The sequence below is a fragment of the Pongo abelii genome, chromosome 13 (genome assembly GCF_028885655.2).
Source record: "Pongo abelii isolate AG06213 chromosome 13, NHGRI_mPonAbe1-v2.0_pri, whole genome shotgun sequence".
In the NCBI taxonomy this organism is placed as follows: Eukaryota; Metazoa; Chordata; class Mammalia; order Primates; family Hominidae; genus Pongo; species Pongo abelii.
This window is the reverse complement of record NC_071998.2, coordinates 68,315,055-68,342,223: the sequence shown is the minus strand read 5'-3', so window position 1 is coordinate 68,342,223 and position 27,169 is coordinate 68,315,055. Positions and strand designations below refer to the sequence as shown.

Here is a 27,169-nt window from a genome sequence, read left to right as displayed (position 1 = left end):
TAGATAAAAGGAGCAACTAATTTGTAGTTTTACTTGTTTTTAGTATGCATGTTATAGAATGTCTGCATGTAAAATTAATACAATTTGACTTTGACAGACATTTCAGATAACTGGAAAGATGGAGGCAAAAGCTTCATTTGGGATGAAATGTCAGTTCATTAAAATTTCTAGGCCATGATAGTTTAAGAGTTTGGGAAAAAAACAAAAGAACAGGTATAAAGATAGTTGTGCGTTTGGTTAGAAATAAGCGGTGACGTATTTTGACAAAGAGAAGCAAACTAATTGAATACAGTGGGCAGGACTCATTAGGGACTGTGATAATAAAGGGAAGAGAAAAAACAAGAAACATTTCTGCCTGGTATCAAGGACTTAACACAGACAGCAAATTGGAAATGAACTTGCAGCATCACTAGGGATCTGGAAGGATCAACATGTGTCCAATAAGCATTGGATAGTTGATCCTTCTTTGAGAATATTCTGAAACCCTGCAATTTACAGACAAAAGCAAGATGCTAGAAACAGATCAGAAATGAATAAACATCATAATGAGACATTAAACAGGATTAAGGTGTTTTTTTTTTTTTTTTTTTTGAGACAGGGTCTGGCTTTGTCACCCAGGCTGGAATGTAGTGGCAGGATCTTGGCTCACTGCACCCTACGCCTCTCAGGCTCACGCAGTCCTCCCACCTCAACCTCCTGATGAGTAGCCGGGACTACAGGCACGCACCACCACACCCGGCTAATTTTTTTTTTTTTAAAGATGGGATTTTGCCATGTTGCTCAGGCTGGTCTAATTCCTGAGCTCAAGCAATCTTCCTGCCTTGGCCTCCCAAAGTGCTGGGATTACAGGTGTGAGCCAACATGCCCAGCTTCAGGATTAAGAAATTTTTTGAAATGTTTAATTCAGTAGGTATGGCATGACTAAGTAAAGTGAAGGAATCAAAAGTTGTTTTGAGGTGTATTTAAAAGATGATATATGGTGCTTCAAAGGAAACTGGTCATTCAAGTTGTAGAATGACAAAGAGGAGTTCAAGCTTATGGGAAGAATGAAAAATTTTTTGATTTTCTAATTTGATTCTAAATGTTATGCTGAAAATGGATTCTCTTCCATGTCCTCTCCCCCACTCTGAGGGAGCAAATGGCTTGAGTGCTTTGATGCGTCAGACACTCAAGGGACTTTGCTGGACTAATTGTTAGTGAATAATCCAGAGGCTCCCATTCTGCTGCTCTGATTTACAGGAATGATTATTTTCCTCATCTTTCTCATAAACCTCACTTTTTTTTCCAAAAGCTGACACTCTTCTCAGCCAGTGTTCCATGTGAAGAATAAACAGACTCAGTCTGGATTTTTCAACATTCAGAGTACTTTTTTTAAGGCAAGCAGAACTCCAACCTTAGGATCACTCAAAATAAGGTTTAAATGGTAAAGGTTCATCTTGTCCTGAGGCATTAGGGGATTGTGACAATGAATAGACATTTTCAATATTTTCACTCTTATAGCAAGCCACTTTTCTCCTTGCTGCATTTACCCCACTCTGCTCAGGAAAGTTGTTTAGTGAGCTATTACTGCTATACTTTCCTATTTAGATGTTTTCTCTGGGAACACTAATTTTGAAGGTCAAGAATTCCAGAAGTCATTCAAGAATTAGTATTCTGAAATCTGTGTAGTAGCAGGAGGAATTATTGCCAGTGATCTAGAATGAGGATTCTCAAATGTTTTAATCTTAGCACCTCTTTACATACTTAAAAAGTTATCGTGGATTCCAATAATGAGCTTTTATTTATATTTATTTTATTTTAATGTCTTGATATTTACGTTATTGGAAATTAAAATTGGGACTCCATCAAAACAAGTGTGTGCAAACACCCATTCCATTAGCCATCAGAAGGATGTCATCATTGCATGTCTTGAAACCGCATTGTGCAGTCATGAAAGAATGTGAGCAGTAAAGGCACAAAATGTCTTAGTGTTAGTGTGAAAGTAATTAGGCATCCCGTACCCCCTTCAAGGGTCTCAGCAATCTCCAGGAGCATCCCGATTACACTTTGAGAACTACTGATCTAGAATAATTGCTAAAAGAATTATTCATGTGCCAGTACTTGGCTCATAATGTCTTTAGTAAATATTTATTGAAAGGGTGTGGACAAAATGATAAAAGTAAGAGTGCAACAGAAGCCTCGGGGAATAATTGTGTGTATACATATATTAAAAACATATGTTATATGTAGCATGTTATATATTATGTTATATATTAATATAACATCTAATATATGATTTATACTCTTTTAATATTTATTTCTAAGAATATATGGTAGAACAATAATACGAACATTCTGCTTTAACTCTGGGGTTAGAAGATTAATATTCTCTGAATCACAAGCAGGCACTGCTGGAAGTTCACTAATAGTGCACTCCAGCAAAATGCCCACAGTTTATCTGGTGTTCCTTACCTATGTCCATGGACACAAAACTACATATAGAACTGCAGAACCTCTTATTGTCTTTTGAGATAGAAATGTATGGAGTAAAGCAAGCAAATAGTAAAGCAAGCCTAATAGGCTGGGGCTTGGCCCTAAAAACTATTTCCTTATTTTCTTTGATAAATGAAGGTAAAAGGAGTATTAAATCCATTTTGGGTTTGAAATTATAGACTAAAAGAATAGGTAAATTTGCTTTACTGTCTTCACCCTGAAGTATAGAAAATGAGTCTTCAGTTTTTAGTAACATTGAATGTATCTGCCATTATTCAGGAATCTTGATTCATTAAATCATCAGTCAAAGCAAGCTCAGAGCTGTTTCCCAAACATGGGAGACCCTGCTCAGCTTCTCTAAGCAACTGCATATTTTATTTTATTTTATTTTATTTTATTTTATTTTATTTTATTTTATTTTAGAGACAGAGTCTCTCTGTGTCATCCACGCTGGAGTGCAGTGGCACAAACTTGGCTCACTACAACTTCCACTTCCCAGGTTCAAGAGATTCTCCTGCCTTAGCCTCCAAAGTAGCTGGGACTACAGGTGCCCGCCACCACGCCCAGCTAATTTTTTTTTTTTTTTTTAGTAGAGATGGGGTTTCACTATGTTGGCCAGGCTGGTCTTGAACCCCTGGCCTCGTGATCCCCTTGCCTCAGCCTCCCAAAGTGCTGGGATTACTCTCATGAGCCACCATGCCCGGCTGCGTATTTTATTTTTTTGGATGGCTAACATGCTGAGCTCTATCTATAGCCAGATAGATAAAAGGTTCATGGGCCAGTAGCTTTTCTTTACAGCATTTTTTTGTTTATTTGTTTGATTGCTTTTATTGTTGTGATTGTACAGCCAAAGATGATATTTGGTTCACAATAAAGTTTATTTTACATCATTTACTCTTTCATTTGTCTTGTAAATACTGTATTGTCAAGTGATAGAAATTTGTCCTACTAACCAAAATATTTCCTGCTAACCAGCCCCCTTTGTTTTAAGCCGATAGAATCCTCTTTTTTAAAAAATTCAAAGCTCATTCCAGGAGTCTGTGGGGCATTCTTTCTGAACTGTAGCAATTCATAATGCTCCCACTTTCTGGGGAGAAATGGTTGGAACACTAGAGATTAACCACTAAGATGCCTTTTTTTTTTTTTTTTAAGAGCATAGCTCTAAATTTAAGAAATTAATTTAATAAAATGTGTAAATATATTTTCTGACAGATTTCTCCAGATTTGTTTAATTTTACAAATTAAAAAATGGCTGTGACCAGGCGTGGTGGCTCACACCTGTAACCCCAGCACCAGAACTTTGGGAGGCCAAGGCTGGTGGATCACCAGAGGTTAAGAGTTCAAGACTAGCCTGGCCAGCATGGTGAAACCCCATCTCTACTAAAAATACAAAAATTAGCCAGGCGTGCCTGTAATTCCAGCTACTCAGGAGGCTGAGGCAGGAGAATCACTTGAACCCAGGAGGTGGAGGTTGCAGTGAACCAAGATCGCGCTACTGCACTCCAGCCTGGGTGACAGAGCAAGACTCTGTCTCAAAAAAAAAGGTCCTGCCTTTCTTTTTAAATGCCGGGGAGACTGTATTAGAGCATTTTAATAGATCATTGAATTATATTACAATTTTAAACCTTAAGGGGAAGGCTTTTATTTTTATATCAGCATTTATTGAATTTGAATGTAGTTTCAACAAAAGACAAATTTTCACGTTGATAATAACACTTCTTTTTTTTTTTGGTCCTTGTCCTTGTTCTTTCTCTTCCTAGTTTTCTCTTTCAGTCTCATTAAAAAAAAAAAAAAAGTTTTAGGGAAATGTAAGTTGTCCAAAATTATGAGTGATTTTTAGTGAATTTGGAAAGAGGCTTTTCTTTCCATCCGTACTGAGACAGTAACCTCAGATTTGGGGCCTGGTATTTCAAAATCATAAAAGCAAAGGATTGTTTTTGTGGGCTGTAAATGTAGAATGCTGTAGCTACTGGGAAAGTTAAACAGAAATCTGATTTACACTTTTCTGCCTTTCTGAACTCAGTTGCTAAAGCACAGTTAACTCTCGGAGAGTTGTGCTGGACAGGGATGACCCTATTGGTATGTGTTTGCTTTTTTCTCCCCTTAACAAATAGAAAGAAAATAGTTCATTAAAACCTACTGGACCCTCACTTTTCAGCAAAGCTCGCTTAGAATTCCAGTTTGTTCTTGGAGTTTTGCTTGCATCCTCATTTTCACCTGGCTGTGTGCCTGGCTGGTCTCAGCCTTCCCCGGCTCCTTGAGCTTGCTGACTTCCTGAGCTTGAGTAGAGTTTAGGCCTCTGTCAGGGTACTCCTGCATGATGAGGTACTGGGAGGTTCCAAAAGAGACCACGACTTTGGGCACATTTCTTCATTGCCCTTACCTCTGGTTTTCTTAGTTAGAAAATGAAGGTGTGGGACAAATATCTCTAAAACCCATCCGAAACTCTATTATTATTGTAACGGTAATAGTCCCTCACTTTGGACGGCTTGGTATAGGCCAGGAATCTGTGTAGTCTTATTTAGTCTTTAGAAACCCAGCAGGTGGGTTCCATTGTTTTCTCCATTTTACAGATAAAACTTTGAGAAATGGGTGTATTTCCTCAAGATCACAAAGCTACAAAGGAGAATAGTACTTTCTTTTCAAAAATCTCCCTCTCTGAACTCTAACACCTACAAGGGATTGCTGATTCTTGACCAGTTTCTTAACTCACAGTGCCCTTGGGGCATTGACCTCTCCCAGGTAAAATGAGACATTTATAGTTAAGGGAATGCTGATTGAAACTTAGACTGTGATGGGGTGGGTGGGTGTACTGAGATGCAAACTATACTTCATGAGTGAAAAGCCACAGCCTGTCCTCCTTAGGAAAGAATGACCTTATTAAGAGCAGCCACCAATGATGACAACAGGTATAGGTGGAGTTTTAGCTTCAGTTTGAGGGGGTGGGGTGGAGAACTTATTCTCCAGGCATCTCTGGCTTTGCAGCTAGGATTCCTAACTCAGATTCCTAACTCCTTATTCACCATTATGGGAAGTCGCACTTTTGTTGCAGCTTGCTTCATTGTTTTCTTTCATGCTTTAAAATTTTTTCCCGCTTGAAAACCTAATAATCATTTGCATTTTCTCTTCCTCTGAAATATAGCAGAACAGAGAAGTCAGGCAAAATGGCCAGCAGACTGATTAGAGACAACTGGCACGTAGTGGTCCTCAAGGCAGCTGACTCAGCAGGCAGATTGGATTAGAACAAGCCTTCACACCCCCACAGGGGCTTGCCAGAAACAAGTGCTGGAGGAGTCACCTACACAGCTTCGCAAAGAGAATCTTTTTTCCCCTCCAAGTTCCAACCCTGAGAGCATTTCTAAAGCTACAGAAATGCTAGTAGCTCTGCGCATCTTCTTGGGCTGGCTGTCTCTTTTTGTCAGTTGTTGCATTATTTGCTTCTCACCCAGAGCAGCCACCCATCCTGAGATTTTATCTGCAGTTAGAGAATTCTCCCTCCATTTCTGTTTTGAGAGCATACTTATTGGTCAAAGACATCCTCTTGTCTTCAGTTAAACCTGTTTTTCTGAAATACCAAAATCTTGAGAAGAATTTGAGAGCCTGTGACAGTGTTAAATAAACTTGGCAGTTTCAACTTCATGAATTATCAAAAGTACTTTGGTGGGCAATGAACAGGGAGCAGGGACTAGACAGTTTGGATTTGGAGTAAGTGGAAGAAGCAAAGATAGGATGTGACCACATGGGACAGAGCACATTTTCCTAGAGACCAAAAACTCTGACTGTATCCTGGTCCACAGACTCAGTGCAGAAGCAGGTATATTAAAACCCAAGCCTTATAATAGACACTGGGAATGCCAAAAGCGAGGAGGGTGGGCGGGGGGCAAGAGTTGAAAAATTACCTATAGGTTCAGTGTTCACTAGCTGGGGGATGGATACACTAGAAACCCAGTCCCCGCCAGTATGCCATATACCCATGTAAAAACATGCACATGTGCTCCCTGAGTCTAAAATTAAAACAACAACAACATAGAATCTAAGGTTTGGAAAAAAAAACAAAACTACCGCCTTTTTTCTCTGTAAGAAGTAACCACTGTTCCTCAGCCTACCTAGAAAAGCACTCTACTCTGATTCATGGTTTCTTTTCTCTAAATCAGGCAATGAGAATGAAGGTACATGAGGTGTCTGGATGTTTTTGATGCTGCTGTAACCATCTGGAGACTCCCATATAGGGCACAGTGTCACTTCCCTGGCCACTGGCAGAGGCTAGGCTAGCTGGGGACACACTGTGGAGAGAGTCAGGGTAAAGACTGTTATTTATAGAGAGAAATGGAGAGATGGGACATCAGTTATATTTCAGTTAACTGCTGGAACATGTCCCTACTTAAACTTCCAGCGACTATGTTTTTCCCCGTAACTTAAACAATTTATTTCACTAATCACATCTGTTCTCTTGTAAGATGATTTCTTGGGTTAGTAAGCTGTGAACTGAAGTGTTTGCATTTTGATTTTAAGAATTTGCTTTTTTTCTCAGAAGGGTGCTAACTCTGTTAGACATGGCTTTGATATATGTGTATGGTAACAACAATAGACTTACTGGTATGGAAATCATGAGAATAAGTTAAATGCTCAGATAGTTTGCCTCAGAATCAGTAACATATTCCTGTGTGTCTCATCTGCACAAGGGCACTTTAAAAATAGTTTATTACAAAAATAATTTAGAAAATACAGACAAGTGAAAAAGAAAAAAAAATCCCATCAAGTGTCATTTCCTGATAGGCTTGTGAATACTTCTAAAATAGTATCTTTCTAGTTTTTTTCCCTATGCTTTTTTTCTGTCTCACCAAAAATTGGATCTCAACACATCATTTTCATGAACCTCGTGGTGAATACCATTCCATGTCATTTGGCCATCTTCTCTAGCCCTGTGTTAGTGGCTGTGGACTTTCCCATTGTATATCTTTAAACAGCTTGCAAAATCAACCCAGGTTGTTGGACATTTAGATTATCTCTGGTTGTTCACCAGTATAAGCAGTGATGCAGTGAAATTCTTGAAAACCTTTTATCTTGCTTGTTTGCAACCTTTAGTTAAATTCCTAGAAGTGTAATTTGCTGGGTCAAAGGTTTTGCCAAACTGCCGTCCAGAAGGCTTATTTTTTGAAGATTCTGGGTTCAATTTGGGTTATTTAAATACAAGATCTGGAACAGTAATTCTCATCTCCCATTTTATTTACCACTTTTCCTATGTTTGGGGAAAGAGAAAAGAACCTCAAGTCAACTCATATATCAGCAGGGTCTTCTGGTTTTCATAAAATTATGTATAAGGCTATGGCCATAAACTCATACTGCCGTTTTTTTATTTGTTTGTGTTTGTTTGTTTGAGGGGGAGGAAGTCTTGCTCTGTGTCCCGGGCTGGAGTGCAGTGGCTTGATCTCAGCTCACTGCAACCTCCGCCTTCCGGGTTCAAGCAATTCTTCTGCCACAGCCTCCCAGGTAACTGGGACTACAGGTGCCTGCCACCATGCCCAGCTGATTTTTGTACTTTTAGTAGAGATGGGGTTTCACTGTGTTGGCCAAGATGGTCTCGAACTCCTGACCTCAAGTGATCCGCCTGCCACGGCCTCCCAAAGTACTGGGATTATAGGCGTAGGCCACCATGCCCGGCCCATAATGCCATTTAAAAGAATTCTTGGCAACTGATTCAGTCAGCAGCAGTTTTCAGACTTTGATCCTCTGTACACCTTTGGTTTATACCCATAAAAACTCAATGAAGGACAAGAATTGGGCAGAACACAGGTTGACTGAAAACACAGCTGTTCTGTTAAAAAATAATCAGCCAGCCAGGCATGGTGGCTCATGCCTGTAATCCCAGTACTTCGGGAGGCCAGGGTTGAGGGACAGATTGAAGTCAGGAGTTCGAGGCCAGCCTGGGCAATATACTATAGCAAGCCCCTGTCTCTACAAAGAACAGAAAAATTAGCTGAGCATGGTGGCATGTGCCTGTAGTCCCAGCTACTCAGGAGGCTGAGGCGGGAGGATCGCTCAAGCCCAGGAGTTCAAGGCTGCAGTGAGCTATGATAGTGTCACTGTACTCCAGTATGGACAACAGAGCAAGACCCTGTCTCTTAAAATAATAATAATAATATTCAACCAATGGGACACTTTTCATTTATTCACCAATGAGCTTTTGGCCCTGGCCATGTGCCAGGCAGTGTTCGGGGTGCTTGGGATACGTCAGTGAACAAACCAGACAGTGGCTCCCTGCCTTTGTGCAGCTGACATTGTAATGTGTGTCTGTGTAGGTGTGAATATATTGCCCGGTGGGTGGGGGGTGGGCGGTATAAAATAAATGGTAAACATAATTTGTGTAGAAAAAGGTCTATGTTATGGGAACAAAATAGATAGCAGTGTCAGGGGCTTGGGACATATACAGAATGAAGTAAGATGTCAGCCTCACTGAGATACTAGCATTTGGGCCAAGACCTCCTGTAGGTAGAGAGGGAGCATGCTAACTCATATGGTGAGCCTGGCAGGGACGTGTTATGGTCCAGAACTTCAAGGTCTTCAAGCTATTTTTGCACACCCATAAGCATAAGCCCAGAATATATTCAGTCCCAGTTCCTACTTTGCTCGTGATCCTCTAAAGCACTGTCTTCAGCCTCAAACCTGTCATGCAGGGACAGACCCTGGGAAGCATGTCCTTTCCATGCAGTGAAAAATGCAAAACACACTCCAGGCATAATCTGTATCAGCAGGGGCAAACTAACAGAAAATGAGTTGTTCCAGAAGGAACAAAACATACTTCATGATGAAGGCAAATTATTTTTCACACTTAGCTAAATAGAACTTGGGATGTGGGGTGCCATGTGCAATTAATGAAGTAGGCTTTCTCAAATGAAAATATGCCACCCTGGGCAACATAATGAGACCCTGTCTCAAAAAAAAAAAAAACAAAAAAAATCATCCAGGTGTGGGGCACATATCTGTAGTCCCAGCCATTCAGGAGGCTGAGGTGGGAGGGTCGCTTGATCCCAGGAGTTCAAGGTTAAAGTGAGCTAGGATCACAACACTGTACTCTAGCCTTCCAGTTTAGGTGACAGAGTGAGACTGTTTCTAAAAAAGAAAAGAAAATACGGTCCACCAAGATATCTTGACTTACTGGCTGTCTTACCTGTGTGAGAAAAGGTATAAATAATTCCACTGGAGAGTGGAACTATAAACATTATTACAAATTCCTAAATACTAAAGGATCAGACAGGACATGTTTCTGAGCTCTTTCCTTTTTTATGGTGGGGAAACTAAGGCCCAGGCAGTTTAGTGAACAGTTCAGCTGCTTCTCACAGCAGGTCCCTCCTGGGGCCACGGTATTGCCATCAAGCTTCCTGGTTCATTAGAAGAGCTGATTGATTAATATATTTCTAAATACCATCAATTATGAGATAATTTCCTATCACCTTTCCTTGATGTGATAATTGATTTTCTGCTCACTAATGTGCTGTATGGCATGCTTGGACACTAAACAAATTACTGAACTTTGTAATTTTCTTGAAGGAAATGTAATGCACACATAATGAAAACCAGACAGGGGCTGTAAAATACAGCTAACTGGGATTTTCAAGCCTCGCCACATTTCAGAACCCAAAGGGCAGAATTTACTTTTAACCTTAGTGAACTGGTTAGGTGAGATTTTTCAGATATGGTCTGTTTTCTTTCTAGCCACAGTCTAAGTCTTTCGGTTGAATCTCACTGTATCATATCTGCCTCTCAAGGGGCTACTTTGCAGTACTTTGCAAAGGCATTAGGTATAATTTTAAAAATATTTTAGGCCTTATTCACAAATATCCATTAGATATCAAGTGATTGCCAAGAAAATAATCAACAAAACTAGACGATATGCCCTTGTAGTAAGTCTGGACAGATATTACTCATACGTCCAATAAGAAAAATCCAGCATCGGCTGGGCGTGGTGGCTCATGCCTATAATCCCAGCAGTTTGGGAAGCCGAGGTGGGCGGATCACTTGAGGTCAGGAGTTCGAGGCCAACATGGTGAAACCCCGTCTCTACTAAAAATACAAAGCAGGACGTGGTGGTGGGTGCCTCTAATCCCAACTACACTGGAGGCTGAGGCAGGAGAATCATTTGAACCCGGGAGACGGAGGTTGCAGTGAGCTTAGATGGCACCACTGCACTCCAGCCTGGGCCACAGAGCAAAGACTCCATCTCAAAAAAAGAAAAAAATTAAAAAAGAAAAATCCAGCATCCAGTAAGAACAATTTCTGGGTGACAGACAATTTTTTAAAAAATAGTCGTTTTTAAAATTACAATTAAAACTGCACTCTTTTCCTGTATTTTTTTTCTATTTTTCAGATGCTCTTAGTTTGTTTTTACTTTCCATGCTCATTTTCCTCATCTTATTTTTTTATTTTTTGGTTTTTTAAATTTGTTTGTTTTGTTTTTTTGAGACACAGTCTTGCTCTGTCACCCAGGCTGGAGTGCAGTGGTACAATCTTGGCTCACTACAACTTCCTCCTCCTGAGTTTAAGCGATTCTCTTGCCTCAGCCTCTTGAGTAGCTGGGATTACAGGCATTTACCACCATGCTCGACTAATTTTTGTATTTTTGGTAGAGATGGAGTTTCATCATGTAGGCCAGGCTGGTCTCGAACTCGTGACCTCAAGTGACCCACCCACCTTGGCCTCCCAAAGCGCTGGGATTACAATTGTGAGCCACCCTGCCTGGCCATTTTCTTCATCTTAACTGAAAATCTTATCCCAAATATCTTACCTTTAAAATGTCTATCTCAAATATTTAGTTTAAAAGCACCAAAACACTTCTTAATTTTTACCCTCTTCTCTTTTTTTTTTTTTTTTTTTTCAGGAATCTTATTACCCGGTTTTCTTTAAATCAAGTAATTAGGGGTTGAAATAATCAAATAATTAGAGGTTGAAAAGTGCACCAACATATTAGGTGCATTTTATGGCCCAGGAAGTGCATTGGCATTTTATATACAATGCAGCTCAATTTCAAAAATCCTATTTATTAGGTGTTATTAGGTGATAATGATCATCTTAGAGATAAAGAATCCAGCCCAAGAAGATGAAATTGCCCAAGTCACAGATTTGTAACGCACAGAGATGTCATGTAAACCTTGGCTATTTTGAATTCAATCCTTTCTCTCTCCTCTCCTTTCTGCCATTACCCTGGGCCATTTTCCCTAGACTGAGTTTTAAAATTTTTAGTTGGATTGTAGGTTTTTTGTGTTTGGAAGGGTTTCAAGAAAAAAAACACCAAATACCTCTTCCACTTTTTTGCGTGACTCCTACCAGAGAGCCAATCTCATATTCCTGGGAACTGGCAGTCAAGTTAGGGACTAAACAAAAACAGTAGTTCATTCAACAATTATTTGTTGACCATGATGCAACTAAAAACTCTGCCAGTTGCCAGCAGAATGAGACCTATCCTGTTCTATCTTCATGGAACACCCAGGCTAGTGGGAAAGAGGGACATGGTAATTAAAATTGTGGTGTACAGTTCAAAGGGGAAGCAAACGGTGTTAGGGAAGAGGGCTAGACATTAAGTTTTAGTCAGTGGAGTGGACTGAAAATGCATTGGGCATTCGGGAATGGGAGTAGTTGGGGCAAACTTGTTGGAGGTACTAGAACTTGAACTGCAGGGCCATAAATAATTACAATAACAAAGAAATGAGCATTGCAGATGGATCTGCGTTGTTTGCCATGCAATTTAAACCCATTTTCTCCTGCCCTTGTCTCATAAAAATGGGTCATTCCTGTTAGCCAAGAAGAGATTATACTATTCAATCAAATTCTTATGAATTTGTTATTTTAAGTACAGAATGGGATCATATACTTGTACGTGAAAGTCAGTAATTAAAGTAGGTTGTAATAATTGTTTTCACACTCCTCCTCAAATAAAAAGCATAATTTGGTGGAAGATATACATTTATTACCCACCTATATTTTTTCCCTAATTTGAAAAATAATACAGGAGTCTCAATAAATGTGCAGAATCCATGTTTGAAAATACGTGAACTTGTCTGTCAGCAATTCAGCTTCAATTTTCAAGTGTCCTTGAAAAGAACTGATGAGTTTTTACCTATTCTCATCATTACATGGGGTGGTGAAGGAGCTATTTCTGTTTCTGAGACTATTGTACTTAGTATTTATAATGCTAAAACAAAGTTCATGAAAAGCCAATAATACCCTTATAATGATAGTTTCTATGACATGGAATAGGGATTATAAACAAATTATATGAGTACAGAATATTTGAATATTCTTTGAGGAGAGTTGGTTTACAAGACAAGCATTGGAGCCATTCTTAGGTGTAGAAAAATGTGACAGAGTAATTGCAGCTGCTCATTCATTCGTAGGACTTTCTAATCATTCTTGGGAACATCCCTATTGAAAATGGCTAGTCTCAAATGATTCCAAGTATGAGTTTTTTGGCTACTATGTTGAAAATCAATCTAGTTGAATGGATTTGTTATATTTAATTGATGATAATAATAGATATGGCCATCTGTTTTAATTGATTTTTCCTCAGTTACTCTGTGTGGAGAATTTTGACCTTTTAAGGTTCTATTTTGTGGCTAAGAGATAATGAAAGTCAAGGTTGAGACTATCGCTGTTGTAGATAGCTCACACTCCTACAGCTCTCCACAGTTTTTAAATGCTTTCTCAGAGACTAGAGTTGAAGCCAGCTCACTGATTTATTACTGAGTGACCTGGGGCAAGTCCCGCTTTCTTCTTTTGTAAGTAGAGATCCTAATAATACTTGCCATATAGGGTTATTGGGAGGCTCAAAGAGATAAGGATCAAATGAGAATTAATGTCCAGTGCTTAGCATAATGCCTGGCACCTAGGAAGCAAATCCCTTAATAAACAGTGGCTGAAAACAATGGGTTTAGGGCAATCCTGTAAAGGAGATATGTTTGCTTATCCTCATTTTAGGGTTAAAACAGCAGCAACAACAATTATAATAAGTCCCTTTTATCCAGCAGGTAAAGTGCCAAGTGCTCTGTGTACATTACTGTATTTCATTTGCTCTCTACAGCTACTGTAAAAAGGAAATTTGTTGTCATTCTGTGGAATAGAGTGATTAAGCAACTTGCCTAAACTCCCCCAGACAGGGATGCAGTTGGTGCTAGAAAGTTAACCGAGGCCTGGCTAACAAGGCCTCGTTCTCCATCAGCGGGTCAAAGGAACAGGAGCTCTGCATCCTGTCCTGCTCAGTAGAGGAGGAAAGGAGACAGCTCCTCTTGGAAATCTAGAGGAATTTGCATTCTCTGCCTGAGCTGGCTTGGGACCAGCTTTGTGGAATCCTGGTGCCAGTTCTTTTTCTGCTTCAGGGGCTATTTTTTTAAAAAATCAGTAGTTATACTTTGTGTTTACCAATAGATTTATATAGCAAATGATATTTGTTTTTTATTTAAAGCCACAATATCAAGTGTCTTTTTAAAATATAAATAATAATCCTCATGGTATGCAGATGTAGCAGAAAATTGTGCATGTGGTATGTGGGCAACTGGATTTGGGGAAATGATGCTGCATGTCATGCACCTCTCCATAGGTAGATTTTTCCCCTTTATTTTCTCCCTCTTTTCAGCAAAACTTTCCCCTCTACTTTCCCACTGAAAAATAGCAATGGTGAGTTAAACTAGTTAGTCTGATCATGGTGTGGGCAATGGGTGGTTGGGTTAAGATTCTTATTTCATTTGACTTGTCCATCAAGGCCTTCTTGTTGTGTCACTGACTTTGAGCAATTCCCATTGGGTGCATGATTGAAGTATAAAGGGATGCCTTTAGCATTGTGGCTTCTGTGATTCTCCTAATTTCCAGGAAAAGGGTGACTAACTCATGAGCTCAAATTCTGAAGCTCTTTAGTGGCATTAAACCTGGCTCTGATCTATGAAAGTGGACATTCCCAAGGTGTTTTTCCCATTCCTGAGAGCTCTGTGGAGATCATATTTGCGTGAAGCAAATCCATAAAGTCATTAGCAGATAACTAGATGGACCTGCCTGTGGTGAACACCCAGGCTTTCAACGTAATAGTTTGTTGGCCTGGCTGGTGGTTCCTGCTGAAAATCTTTGGGGGTAATTAGCACAGCTGACTGTTGCTGAGCCAGGTAAAAATTTAAATTATATTTATGTTTACACTTATTCCAGTGGCAAAGATGTGGACTCATGTAACTTCTTGCCTTTGACTGAAGAGGTTCATTTAGTTTGTGTAAAGGATTTAATTTCTTTAAACATTGTGTTGTTTAATTTCATTCTAGTAGTTCTAGGATGCAGGGTAACCAGCCGACCATCTTTAGATTTGAGGAGTATGACGGAAGTTAGTTATCAGAAGCAATGATGAAGTCATCTCTTACATTCTCCTTTGCATTTAGCATGCTGTTTACTCAAGCCTAACCAGGGAATTTGGTTTTTAGAATCTCAGTGGGTCAAATAAATTACACTGAACCAGTTAGAGAACTGTCTCATCACCAACCCTAGCCCCTTCTGCTTGGTCATGACCTTTCCTTCATCTGAGAGGGTTATTTTAAACTTTAGGTAAGGCTATGTGAGGTGGTTCACTTGTGTAATCCCAGCACTTTAGGTGGCCAAGGCAGGAGCATTGCTTGAGTGCAGGAGTTCAAGACTAGCCTGTCCAACATGGCGAAACCTCTACTAAAAATTCAAAAAATTAGTCAAGCATGGTGGCACACACCTGTATTCCCAGCTACTTGAGAGGCTGAGGTGGGAGGATCACTTAAGCCCGGGTGGTGGAGGTTGCAGTGAGCCATGATCACGCTATGACACTCCAACCTAGATGACAGAGTGAGACTGTGTCTCAGAAAAAGAAAAAAAATTTAGTTGAGTTGCTTAGCCTAGTTGTCCTGAGTGTAAGTAGACATGGCAGCTTCCAGAATTCAAGGGATTTTGAGGGACATGGGGAAGGATTGTTGCCCCAAATTCTCTCTCTAGACTCCTTGAAATGACCAGTACCTTTCTTTTGAAGCTCCTAGTATCTAATTTTATCTGCAAATTCCTAGGCTAGTGGGTTAAAATGGAACAGATTGAGATGGGGTGGGAGATATGAGGAGGTGGAAGGAAGAATATCTTGGAACGCAGGCCAGTGCCCCAAGAGCTCATGTCTAGGCCAGAAATAGGTAGGAGGTTTCATAGAAGACAAGTTGACGAAGAGGAAAGACTCGTTTTACCTTTTTTATGGACTTACCCAAGGGAAGCCCAAGCCTAATAAGCTGTGTGAAGTACCTGTCACAGACTACCTGTGTTCTGTACTTATGAAAGAGGAATGACAAGAAGGCTTTGGATATATTTTTTTCTTCTTTCTTTCTTTTTTTTTTTTTTTTTTTGAGATGGAGTTTCGCTCTTGTTGCCCAGGTGGAGTGCAATGGTGCCATCTCAGCTCACTGCAACCTCTACCTCCCAGGTTCAAGCAGTTCTCCTACCTCAGCCTCCCGAGTAGCTGGGATTACAGGCATGCACCACCATGCCTGGCTAATTTTGTATTTCTAGTAGAGATGGGATTTCTCCGTGTAGGCCAGGCTGGTCTTGAACTCCCGACCTCAGGTGATTCCCCCACCTCAGCCTCCCAAAGTGCTGGGATTACAGGCATGAGCCACCGCGCCCGGCAGAGGCTTTAGATATATTCAGAACTACCATGATCATGAAATCTGAATGCAAATGCAATAGGTGTTTCATTTGTGTGCTTAATTTACTCATTGCCTATGCACAGAGCTGCTTTTGGATATCTTGCTTCCCCTCGTTGCCTGGCCCAGAAGCAGTGTTGTGGCCATCTTTTGCTGTCTTTCTCCAGGTATCATTTCTTCTTCCCTGGCTACCCACTGCCAGTCTTTCCCACCCCTTCCTCCCCCTTTTTACTTCTTCCTACTGTTTCCTTATTATTTCTCAGGAGATGTCACTGAAACAAGGACACCTGCCACAAATGTCTAAATACATTATTTACAGTAAGGAGATCAGCTTATTGATTGGATTCCTATATATGCTTTCATGCGGGGTCAAATTTTCAACTCCTGAGAGCACTGCAAGTAAATATCAAACAAATAGGCATCTTTGCTATTAGCCCTATTAGAGAATACATAAGCATTTATTTCCCTTGGGGGTAAAGTTAAGCCTAAAAAATGATAATAAATATGATAATGTAATGAGGTTCGTTTCCTTTTTGTGCCCAACCACCTAGTAGGTATTGGCTGTTCTACCTTGCATGTGCAAACAGATAAAGATATTTCATTGTGCTAGTAAACATCTGTTTGCCACCATTATTACAGTTCTGTTTCTATTCTTCAGCTAGCTTCAGCTAAGTGGGGTGTTTGAATGTTGTAACATCTTCAAGATTAGACCCCAGGGGATGAATACAAAATCTTATTGTATTATACTTTCCAATACATTCTCTTTCCAGCGAAACAAATTTGCTTGCTAATCCTTCCCTCTAGAGTCTTTGTGGGAACATTCTCATGACCTAGAATATCCTCTTATTTTCCTCCAAGCCAGATCTTCCTTCTGCCAGACTCCACCTTGGTGTTTCTGTTTCTCCTTTCAAATTGGTCCTTACCCAGGGAGAGTGCACTATCAGTTTGTAAAACCTTCAGGTGTATTGTGTTGGTTTCTATGTGTACTTAAGCCCCTTTCATGTGTCTGTGTATTGTATCCCTAAAGAGGCTGGTATGCTATTAAAAATACAGAAACAGGAGTCAGAAACCCTGAGAGTCTTGGTGTGTGAACTTGGACTTTGTCTTTGTTTCTCTGGGCTTCAGCGTTTACATCTGTGTAATGGAAGATAATCTCTTCCATGCCAGTCACACACATTCATGGTCAAGAACTATGTGCTGAGATGTGTTAAAATGTGCTTTGTATTCTACACCCTGTTATGAAATATATGTTTGTATTGTGGGTTTCTTGGAGGCAGGAACAGTTTTTTATACAGTAGAGCTGTATATTACAAATTTATATGTATATTAATTATAATTTAGCACATGGTAAATTCAGTTTACACATTGTGTTCCCTCTGAAGCTAAACCTTGGCTTCCGTTGCCCCAGGGAAGGGAAAGCTGCAGTTGAAATGCTAACAGAAACAAAAGAAATGATTATTTTTTGGCTTCTAAGCTTCCAAGAACTCAGATCCTAGTAGTTTAATGGTAATTTGACAGTGATGTTAGGAATTTTCACATAATGGTAATTTGACCATATGTAATTTTTAAGTGCTGCTTTACAACCAAACAACAATACATTTGCACTGCATATTATGTAGTTGCAATTACTTAGCTCAGTGCTGAGTGGATGTTCAAGAAATATTGAATAGCATATAATAAAATATGGTAGGAAGCTATAAGAATTCAACAAACAAATGATAGCATTTGCCATTCAGGAAATTTTGGATGCACATGCTACCTATTATTTGATTTGGAAGAACTGCTAAAACATGTATCTTATTAGCCCTGGAATAAGAGTTTGAATTCCGTATACATGAGATAATAATTTAGGGCATAGCAATGTTTTGTCCAAAGTTTCAGTCTCTACCCTTATGCCTTTGCACATGGTCATTTATGAAATCATACCTCTCCCTCACCCCATGAAAATCCAAATGCTGCACAATCAAAAGAATATTAAGTTGTTGTATAGGAAGATTTTTCTGTTATGCCACTTGTCCACTTAGGTAGTAAAATTCTGCAATTCTATTATAGATCAGAAAAAAGTGATGTTTTTATAGTACACTTTGAGCAACTGACACATCCTTATTGCTCCATCTGGGAGCTGCTGGTGGAACAAAGCATGGTGAGGATATGGGGAGGAAGCCACCAAGAGGCAGCATTTAAATACCTGGCCTTTGAAGGGATTAAAAGGGATATTATTAAAAGGGATATTAAAAAGGATATTAAAAGGGATCAGAAAAGCCCACCACTGTTGAGGATCTCTCCGAGATTTCATAACAAATCATCCCACCTTTCTACCCCTAAAAAACAAAACACAAACCATGTCTGTGATTTAGAGAAGCAAGGAGTAATTTAAACCAGTCTGGGTGTTTTGAAAATCACCTTTCTCAGCTCTGTATTTAATCTGTCTCACCTGAGTAGACTGCTGGGCTGGCTACTCTTATCCCTGGATCCTAAGTAATGAGTAGTAATTGTGATTTGGAAAGAGTTCAGTGCTGGGTAAAGGACTATTTATCTTCTGGAGAATCCAGAGGACTATACCTTAAGAAAATAGTCCTATAGACTACATCTTAAGAAAATTGTCAACTAGATTTCAGTTTCTTTAGCTACCATGTGTAATTGTAATATGAATTATGTTAGAGGCAGTCATAACTAACCTTTAAAAATGTTAAATTAACTTTATTTGAAATATAATTTGCATTGAATAAAATGTTGCCTTTTCCAGTGTACACTGTGAGGTGTTATGACAAATGTATGAACCATGCACCCACCACTACCATTAGCATGTAGAACATTTCTATAACCCTAAAAAGTTCCCATGTTCATTAGAGTTAGTCTCCCATCCCTAGACAACTAATTGCTTTCTGTGATGACAGATTCATTTTGCCTGTTCTCAAATTCCATAGGAATGGAATCTCATAGTATCTGTCATTTGTGTTGGCTTCTTATATTCAACATAGTGTTTTTGAGGTTTTTTTTTTTTTGTAATGTGCTTGTATCCGTTTATTTTCCTTTTTTATTGGTTAGTAGTATTTTATTTGGAATGTACCACAGTTTATCCATTCACCTCTTGATGGACATTTGAGTTGTTTGTCATTTTTGGCAAAACAAGTATTTATCTCAAGAGGAATGTGACTGGAGTGAGACCTAGCCATTGGTGGGTAAAAAACTAGCACCAAAGGCGGGGCGCAGTGGCTGAAGCCTGTAATCCCAGCACTTTGGGAGGCCAAGGCGGGCGGATCACGAGGCCAGGAGATCGAGACCATCCTGGCTAACACGGTGAAACCCCGTCTCTACTAAAAATACAAAAAATTAGCCAGGGCGCCTTGGCAGGCGCCTGTAGTCCCAGCTATAGGCTGAGGCAGGAGAATGAATGGCGTGAACCCGGGAGGCGGAGCTTGCAGTGAGCTGAGATCGCGCCACTGCACTCCAGCCTGGGTGACAGAGCGAGACTCCGTCTCAAAAAAAAAAAAAAAAAAACTAGCACCAAAAAAGGCATCAAGCTTTCTTGAGGTTTCAAACTGCTTCCTGTAACCTCATTTATATGTAACAAATATCAGTATCACATAACTAAATTATCCCCAAAAGAAATTACTCAAAGTTTCTCTATTAGCTGATAAAGCTCCCATAGCCTTCTCAATGTAAAAGATCACTTTTTGTCTCAGTGTTGAAAACTGTTAGATCAGCGTACTCGTTTATTACCTTATTTAAAAGAACCAGGTGATAAATGGAAGCAGTTATTTTTACTATTATTCTAGCTATATTTCTGATTGCAGGTGATTCAAAGACCTCAAAGAGAAAGTCCCTATTATGAAGGCATTATCTAGAAGAGAATCTATTTCTATACACATGTAGATATAAACATTATAAATTTTTCACATACTCATCTATTTACCTATCAAATTAAAAATTCTAAATATTGTCAGAGTTCAGTGTAGCTGCATGGCTAGAAAAGGCTAGTAGCAAGGGGGACCTCGTGTCAGGCTTTTGAGGACTGGGGAGTGGGGAAGGCATTCCCAGAAGGAGATGGGTTTGACTACAGGCAGGGCAATGAGGACCACTTAGAGGAGAGTGAATCAGGGCAGCAGATCGTAAAATTATGTAGGTAGGAAGTGGCCAAATTAAGGAGTATTTTATAGGCTGCATTTTGAAGTTTGGATTTTATCCTAGAAGCATTTGAGACTAGCTACGAATTTTTCTAGAGAATGATGATGTTATTAGAGTAGTATTTAGGAAGGTCTCATTCCTATCCTCTTTACATTTATATATAGCAAATATGGTTGTTTACCAATTCTGGTAACTAAATTATCCCAAGAAGGAATAATTCAAAATTCTGCATAAGCTGATTACATTTATTTAACCTTTTTAACACAAAAGATTGTTTTCCTATACACCCAGTAAGCGTAGGAAACCATGACTTATTAATTTCATCAATATTCTTCTGATATTTTCTCCTTATGCACTGAGGTTGGGGCTAGTTTTTTCCACTGAAATGAAAATGGCTCAAAATTGAAGAAGCAGAGAAAACATAATCTTTTTATTTCATTTAATCAGTTTTGTCCTGCCAATTAGACAGCTAAATTTCCCCTCTAGAATGTCAATTTTTTGTTTTTTCCTGTTGAAATGATGATAGAATGAATAATTATGTATATGATTAGTGTATTTAGAGATCAAAATTTTATATAAATAAATATTGACAAAGACAGTGGAGAGACAGTTGAAATAATGTTGTTCATAATATGAAATATATTGACTGAGTCCCTAAATATAACTTGTCCCCTGGTATTTAGCATTTATATTTCTTGCCCCCCTCTCCCCGCAAGAGAGTCTTGCTCTGTTGCCCAGGCTAAAGTGCAGTGGCATGATCTCAGTTCACTGCAACTTCTGCCTGCCAGGTTCAAGCAATTCTCTTGCCTCAGCCTCCCAAGTAGCTGGGATTACAGGCTTGCGCCACCACGCCTGGCTGATTTTTGTGTTTTTTTTTTTCTTTTTTGTTTTTTTTTGTTTGTTTGTTTGTTTTGAAATGGAGTCTTGCTGTGTCACCAGGCTGGAGTGCAGTGGCCCGATCTTGGCTCACCGCAACCTCTGCTTCCCGGGTTCAAGTGATCCTCCTGCCTCAGCCTCCCAAGTAGCTGGATTACAGGCACGTGCCACCACACCCAGCTAATTTTTGTATTTTTGGTAGAGACGGGATTTCACTATGTTGGCCAGGATGGTCTCGATCTCTTGACCTCGTGATCAGCCCGCCTCTGCCTCCCAAAGTGCTGGGATTACAGGCGTAAACCAGTGCTCCCGGCCAAGCATTCATATTTCTCAAAGAGTTAAATTTTATATTTAAAGCTGATTTTGGGAAATGTCATCATTCCAGAAGAAATTTAATAAACTGCTTCCTTATTAAAGGTAAGTCCATTAATCAAACCATGCCACAGATCATTAAATATCCTCTGATTCATGATTCATAATGTTTGGTCTATTTCAGCAAAGGTTGGCCTTTTGCTTGAAAAGGATTATTGCACATGTACAAAATGTGACCATTAATATTGAACACCAAGAATGTTTGTATTGGATGGAGTAGGTTATTTTGAAAAGTGCAACCATTTGCTATTATTTCTATTACTAAGTATATGTCTGTTGTTTAGCATACACAGAGGAATACTATATTCATATGCTATATGCTGTGATGTACGCATGTACTTATAAAGTCTAAAGTATATTCCAGTATATGCTGATGCTTCTCCTTATTGCATCTATGACAAGGGATGATCACAGATGCATATAATTGACTACCCTTAAGCAAAATTGGCTCTACTGAGGTCAGGGAGGGCTGATATGGTAAATTTTACATTGCAAAGCTAAATTATTTGTCAAGTTTGATAAGTTGTTTATGCTCATTGCATATTTGAGTTCTTCTAAAGGGGATTAATGATGATGTGGCCTTTGAAAAGCTTTATTCCTGCATGTCCTTTTACACCTGTCTCTAGTCCTCTTCCATAATACTGTGGTTGGAAATAATCCATATTGGATGGGCCAGCTCTTAATGGTGTGCAACCTCACTTCTTAGAAAGGACTGCGATTGAGAGTCTGGATTGTTCTCCTGCACATATGTACTTGCATGTGATGCTTCCATACACAGTTACTGTTGCTCTTCCTGAGGGCTGCATACAGGATTGGTGCCTGGGTTTAAGCCCAAGCATGCTCTCCTTCAGCTTGACTTTACTCCATTCACACACTTTGGAGTTTGTTTCAGATGAGTATATAATCTTAATAAATTATGATTTGACTGCAAAATTTTAAATCAATCACTTAATAATGTTTTATTAGGACTCTACCATATATTTAGGGCACGGCCCTGGTCCTTTTTGGAAATCTTTAATTTTGTTTTTATACTTTGCCTTGATCCAAGAGGATTTTAAGTGGTTTACAAGGAGCAAAGTAATATAAGTTGGAAGTATTACAGTTTAGAAAAGGAAAACAGTAATTTGGGGATCTGGTTCAGGCTTCTATAGAATTTTTCATTTAGTTGAGGGAATACAAATGAATTTTTCAAACAATAAAAAAAGTCCTCTGTTGATTGGCTCCAGTGAGCAGCACAGTGAGTGCTCTTTGAGAGTCCAGGAGAGTTCCCAAGACGGGGGGAAGTGGGGGCCAGGGGCATTGTAGCTGGGATGCTCAGGCAAAGAGATGGAGTTTGAGCTGCTTCTTAAAGTGAAGGGTAGGGAAGATGATGTAATCGATCTCTGAACAGTGATAAATGTAGAAAGGATGTTCAGAACACACTCTGTCTTACTAAAGGAGCTCTTTTCAACTGGTACATTTTTCATGCTCAGTAACTACCTACTTTAAAATTCAGTAGGGAAACATCTTTTTAATTCTCAGTTTAAGATGCAAAGCATAAATATATTTCTTTAAAGACAGTACATTAATTAACTATAGAAAAAATAAACTCCAGTTGACGACTATCTCTTAATAAAAATCATAACTTTATATACCTTCATTTAAAAAGTTTGTATTTTAATTTAGACAAAATATTGGCCAAATTTTATAACAGCTAATTTCCAAGCTTACATTCATTTTCAACTCAAGATAGTGTTGTTTAATTTGCATTTCAAGAACTACTCAGTTGTTATTTTTATATTCTTTTTATAACTCATTGCTGTATGCATCTAAAGTTACTGTGTGAAATTTCTAGAGAAGTACTCCTGATTGGGTTATTTTGTCCATCAGTATGATTAGTACATGCAACTGATAATTTGGTAATTTGCTCAGCTATAGCTTTTGGTAAAGACTGACAAGATATCACAAGTAACCGTCTTAGCTGTGATGATTTGGTTTAGTTTTAATTTTTAATTTTTTATTATTTATTTATTTTTTGAGACAGTACTCAGCTGACTGCAATGTCCACCTCCTGGATTCAAGCCATTCTCTTGCCTCAGCCTCCCAAGTAGCTGGGATTACAGGCACCCACCACCACATCCAGCTAATTTTTATATTTTAATAGAGATGGGGCTTCACCATGTTGGCCAGGCTGGTGTTGAGCTCCTGACTTCAAATGATCTGCCTGTTTTTGCCTACCAAAGTGCTGGGATTACAGGTGTGAGCCACCACACCCGGCCTAAATTTTTATTTTTTTTAAATCACTACCCAACTTTATTCTACCAGCTAGTGATAAATATTATGAAGCAGAATTCATCAAATATGGTTGCTTGTTTCTTTCTAGGAATATTAGAATGAAACACAATTGTCTGTGTCCTCACTGAACTTCATGTAAACATCTATTATAGCAACTTTCTCAGTTTAATATCTGTTCCTCTTCTTAACAGTAAGTTCTTCAAGGATAGGGTTACTGTATCTTAATCATTAGGTATCTTAATCATTATATTCCTAGCACTGGAAACTGTAGCCAGCACAGAGTAAATCTTTAGTAACCATTGACTCAGTGAAAGCTTTAGTGAGCATTGCTACAACTAATTATAATCAGCCTCACCCAAATCTGTATTACCATTTTGCAGCACTTGCCAACTCAGTACTTCGTAGACTCATACAACACGAGAGATGGAGTGATTTTTAAGGTGACCTAATTTCCTTTTTCACGGTTGGAAGAAAGCTGAGATCCAGAGAAAGGATTGACTTGCCATGGGACAGAGAGGCTGTGACTGGCAGAGGTGGGCCTGGAACTCTGAGCACCTTGTGGTCAGACCTGTTCTTAGCCACTCCTTGCTACTGCTTACTGACCACTCAGCCACCTCTCTCCAGCAATTAAACTTGTCATGTGGTTGGTGATGCTGCTTTTTACACATAACAGCTCCACCGACTTTGCTCCTTGGTATTTACAATGTTTAATTGGGTTGCTTTGAAATAACATTTTTCTGACAAAGGCTGATATCTAACCTAGTCAGAAATTTCCTAAAGTTTCAGGATACAGATTATGTGATACAGATAGCTTTCTTACTGCATGAGTTTAGTAATTTCATAAAATCACATAGGTAAGGATGAGAAAAATGACCCTTTATTCCCATAATACTGTAAGTCACATGTAGTTTCTTGAAATGATATTCTGAAAAAAGTGTGCACGAAATGCCATCCTTTCGAACTGACTTTATACTGACTCTTGATTTGATGATTGGCCTCAGTGGCCTTTCAGGTAGGAAAAGAAGTATGGAAGAGCAGAGTGAGCTGTTTGTTAAGTTAAAAGAAATTCATAGATTACTGACAAATGTGGAGTCATTCTAGGTTTTAATAAATTTGGCTCCATTTGCAGCTTAGGGTGAAAAGGGGTTAATTTTCTTTTAGTAGGTGAAAAGGTGTTAATTTTCTTTTTGATGGGGAAAAAGCCAAATGATAAGGTAGGAGGGATACGTGATTCCAAATTCCAACAAGGGAAAACTCAAAATACCCTAGAGTAGGGTTTAAAGAAGCTGTCTCCAAAGGCATGGGTACGGAAACCACCAAGGAGATTTTATGATGTGGTAGAAGACAGTTTGTTTCCTCCCCAGGCCTGAAAGGAGAACAGTGAGCAGAACCAGAAAAGAGTGTGTTCATTTCCTATTGCTGCTGTAACGTATTACCACAAGTTTAGTAACTTAAACCATTGGAGACGTCTGGAGGTCAGAAGTATGAACTGGTCTTACTGGTCAAAACCCAAGTGTCACTGGGGCTACATTCTTTTCTTGGAGGCTCTAGGGGAGTGTTCGTTTTCTTGTCTTTTCCAGGATGGTCCCACATGCATTCCTTGGCTTGTGTCCTGTTACTCCATCCTCCCAGGCAGCAGCCGGGGTCAGGTCCATCTCACTTTGCATCACTCTGACCTCCTCTGCCTCCTTCAACTTTAAGGACACTTGTGATTACATTGGGCCCACTTGGATAATCCAGGCTAACCTCCTTATCTTAAAGTCAGCTGATCAGCCAGAATAATTTCATCTGCAACCTTCCCTTTGCTATGTAAAGCAACTGCTATGGTTTGGATATGGTTTGTTTGGCCTTGCCAAGTCTCATGTTGAAATTTGACCCCAAGTGTTGGAGGTGGAGCCTGATGGGAGGTGTTTGGGTCATGGGAGTGGATCCCTTATGAATGGCTTGGTTTCCTCCTCCAGTAATGAGTGCATTCGCGCTCTGTCAGTCCCTGAGAGAACTAATTGTTTAAAAAAAAAAAAAAAAAAAGCCTGGCACCTTCCTCCCCTCTTTCTTCCTTCCTCTCTTGCCATGTGGTGCCTGCTTCCCTTTGCCTTCTGCCATGAGTAGAAGCAGCCTGAGGTCCTCCCCAGATGCAGATGCTGATGCCGTGCTTCTTGTACAGTCTGCAGAACTATGAGCCAAATAAACCTCTTTTCTTTATAAATTACCCAGTGATGTGGTTTGGCTGTGTCCCCACCCAAATCTCATCTTGAATTCCTACATGTTGTGGGAGGGACCCAGTGGTAAGTAATTGAATCATGGCAGCAGGTCTTTCCCCTGCTATTTTCGTGATCATGAATAAGTCTCATGAGATCTGATGGTTTTAAACACAGGAGCTTCCCTGCACAAGCTCTCTCTCTTTGCCTGCTGCCAGCCATGTAAGACATGACTTGCTCCTCCTTGCCTTCCATCATGATTGTGAGGCCTCCCCAGCCACGTGGAACTGTAAGTCCATTAAACCTCTTTTTTTTTTTTTATGAATGGTCAAGTCTCGAATATGTCTTTATCAGCAGCGTGAAATGGACTAATACAGTAAATTGGTACCAACAGAGTGGGGCACTGCTGAAAAGATACCCGAAAATGTGAAAGCGACTTTGGAACTGGGTAATAGGCAGAGGTAGGAACAGTTTGGAGGGCCCAGCATTAGACAGGAAAATGTAGGAAAGTTTGGAACTCCCTGGAGACTTGTTGAATGACTTGGACCAAAATGTGGATAATTATATGGACAATGAAATCCAGGCTGAGGTGGTCTCAGATGGAGATGAGGAACTTGTTGGGAACTGGAGCAAAGGTGACTCTTGTTATGTTTTAACAAAGAACCTGGTAGTGTTTTGCCCCTGCGCTAGAGATTTGTGGAACTTTGAACTTGAGAGAGATGATTTAGAGTATCTGGTGGAAGAAATTTCTTTCTTTCTCTTTCTTTCTTTCTTTCTTCCTTTCTTCCTTTCTTCCATACGGAGTTTTGTTGTTGTTGCCCAGGCTGGAGTACAATGGTGCAGTCTCAGCTCACTGCAACCTCCGCCTCCCGGGTTCAAGCAATTCTCCTGCCTCAGCCTCCCGAGTAGCTGGGATTACAGGCATGTGCCACCACACCCGGTTAATTTTGTTTTTAGTAGATGGGGTTTCTCCACGTTGGTCAGGCTGGTCTCAAACTCCTGACCTCAGGTGATCCTCCTGCCTCAGCCTCCCAAAGTGCTGGGATTACAGGCGTGAGCCACCGTGTCTGGCGGAAGAAATTTCTAAGCAGCAAAGCCTTCAAGAAGTGACTTGGGTCCTGTTAAAGGCATTCAGTTTTATAAGGGAAGCAGACCATAAAAGTTCAGAAAATTTGT

The 27,169-nt window shown here is 39.7% G+C and overlaps 1 protein-coding gene and 1 long non-coding RNA gene across 3 annotated transcripts in view; both read left to right on the top strand.

Moving 5' to 3' along the window:
- The window catches only part of GNAQ (G protein subunit alpha q), a 308,682-nt gene that overhangs the window by 141,657 nt on the left and 139,856 nt on the right, over positions 1-27,169 (top strand). The gene's annotated exons all lie outside the window — the stretch shown is intronic.
- Positions 1-27,169, top strand: part of LOC129047880 (uncharacterized) — an 81,484-nt gene that overhangs the window by 32,012 nt on the left and 22,303 nt on the right. The window contains exon 2 of the long non-coding RNA XR_008509740.2: positions 1-27,169. This exon is cut by the window's left edge and continues 15,738 nt beyond it; it is cut by the window's right edge and continues 22,303 nt beyond it. This is a non-coding gene — a long non-coding RNA (uncharacterized LOC129047880).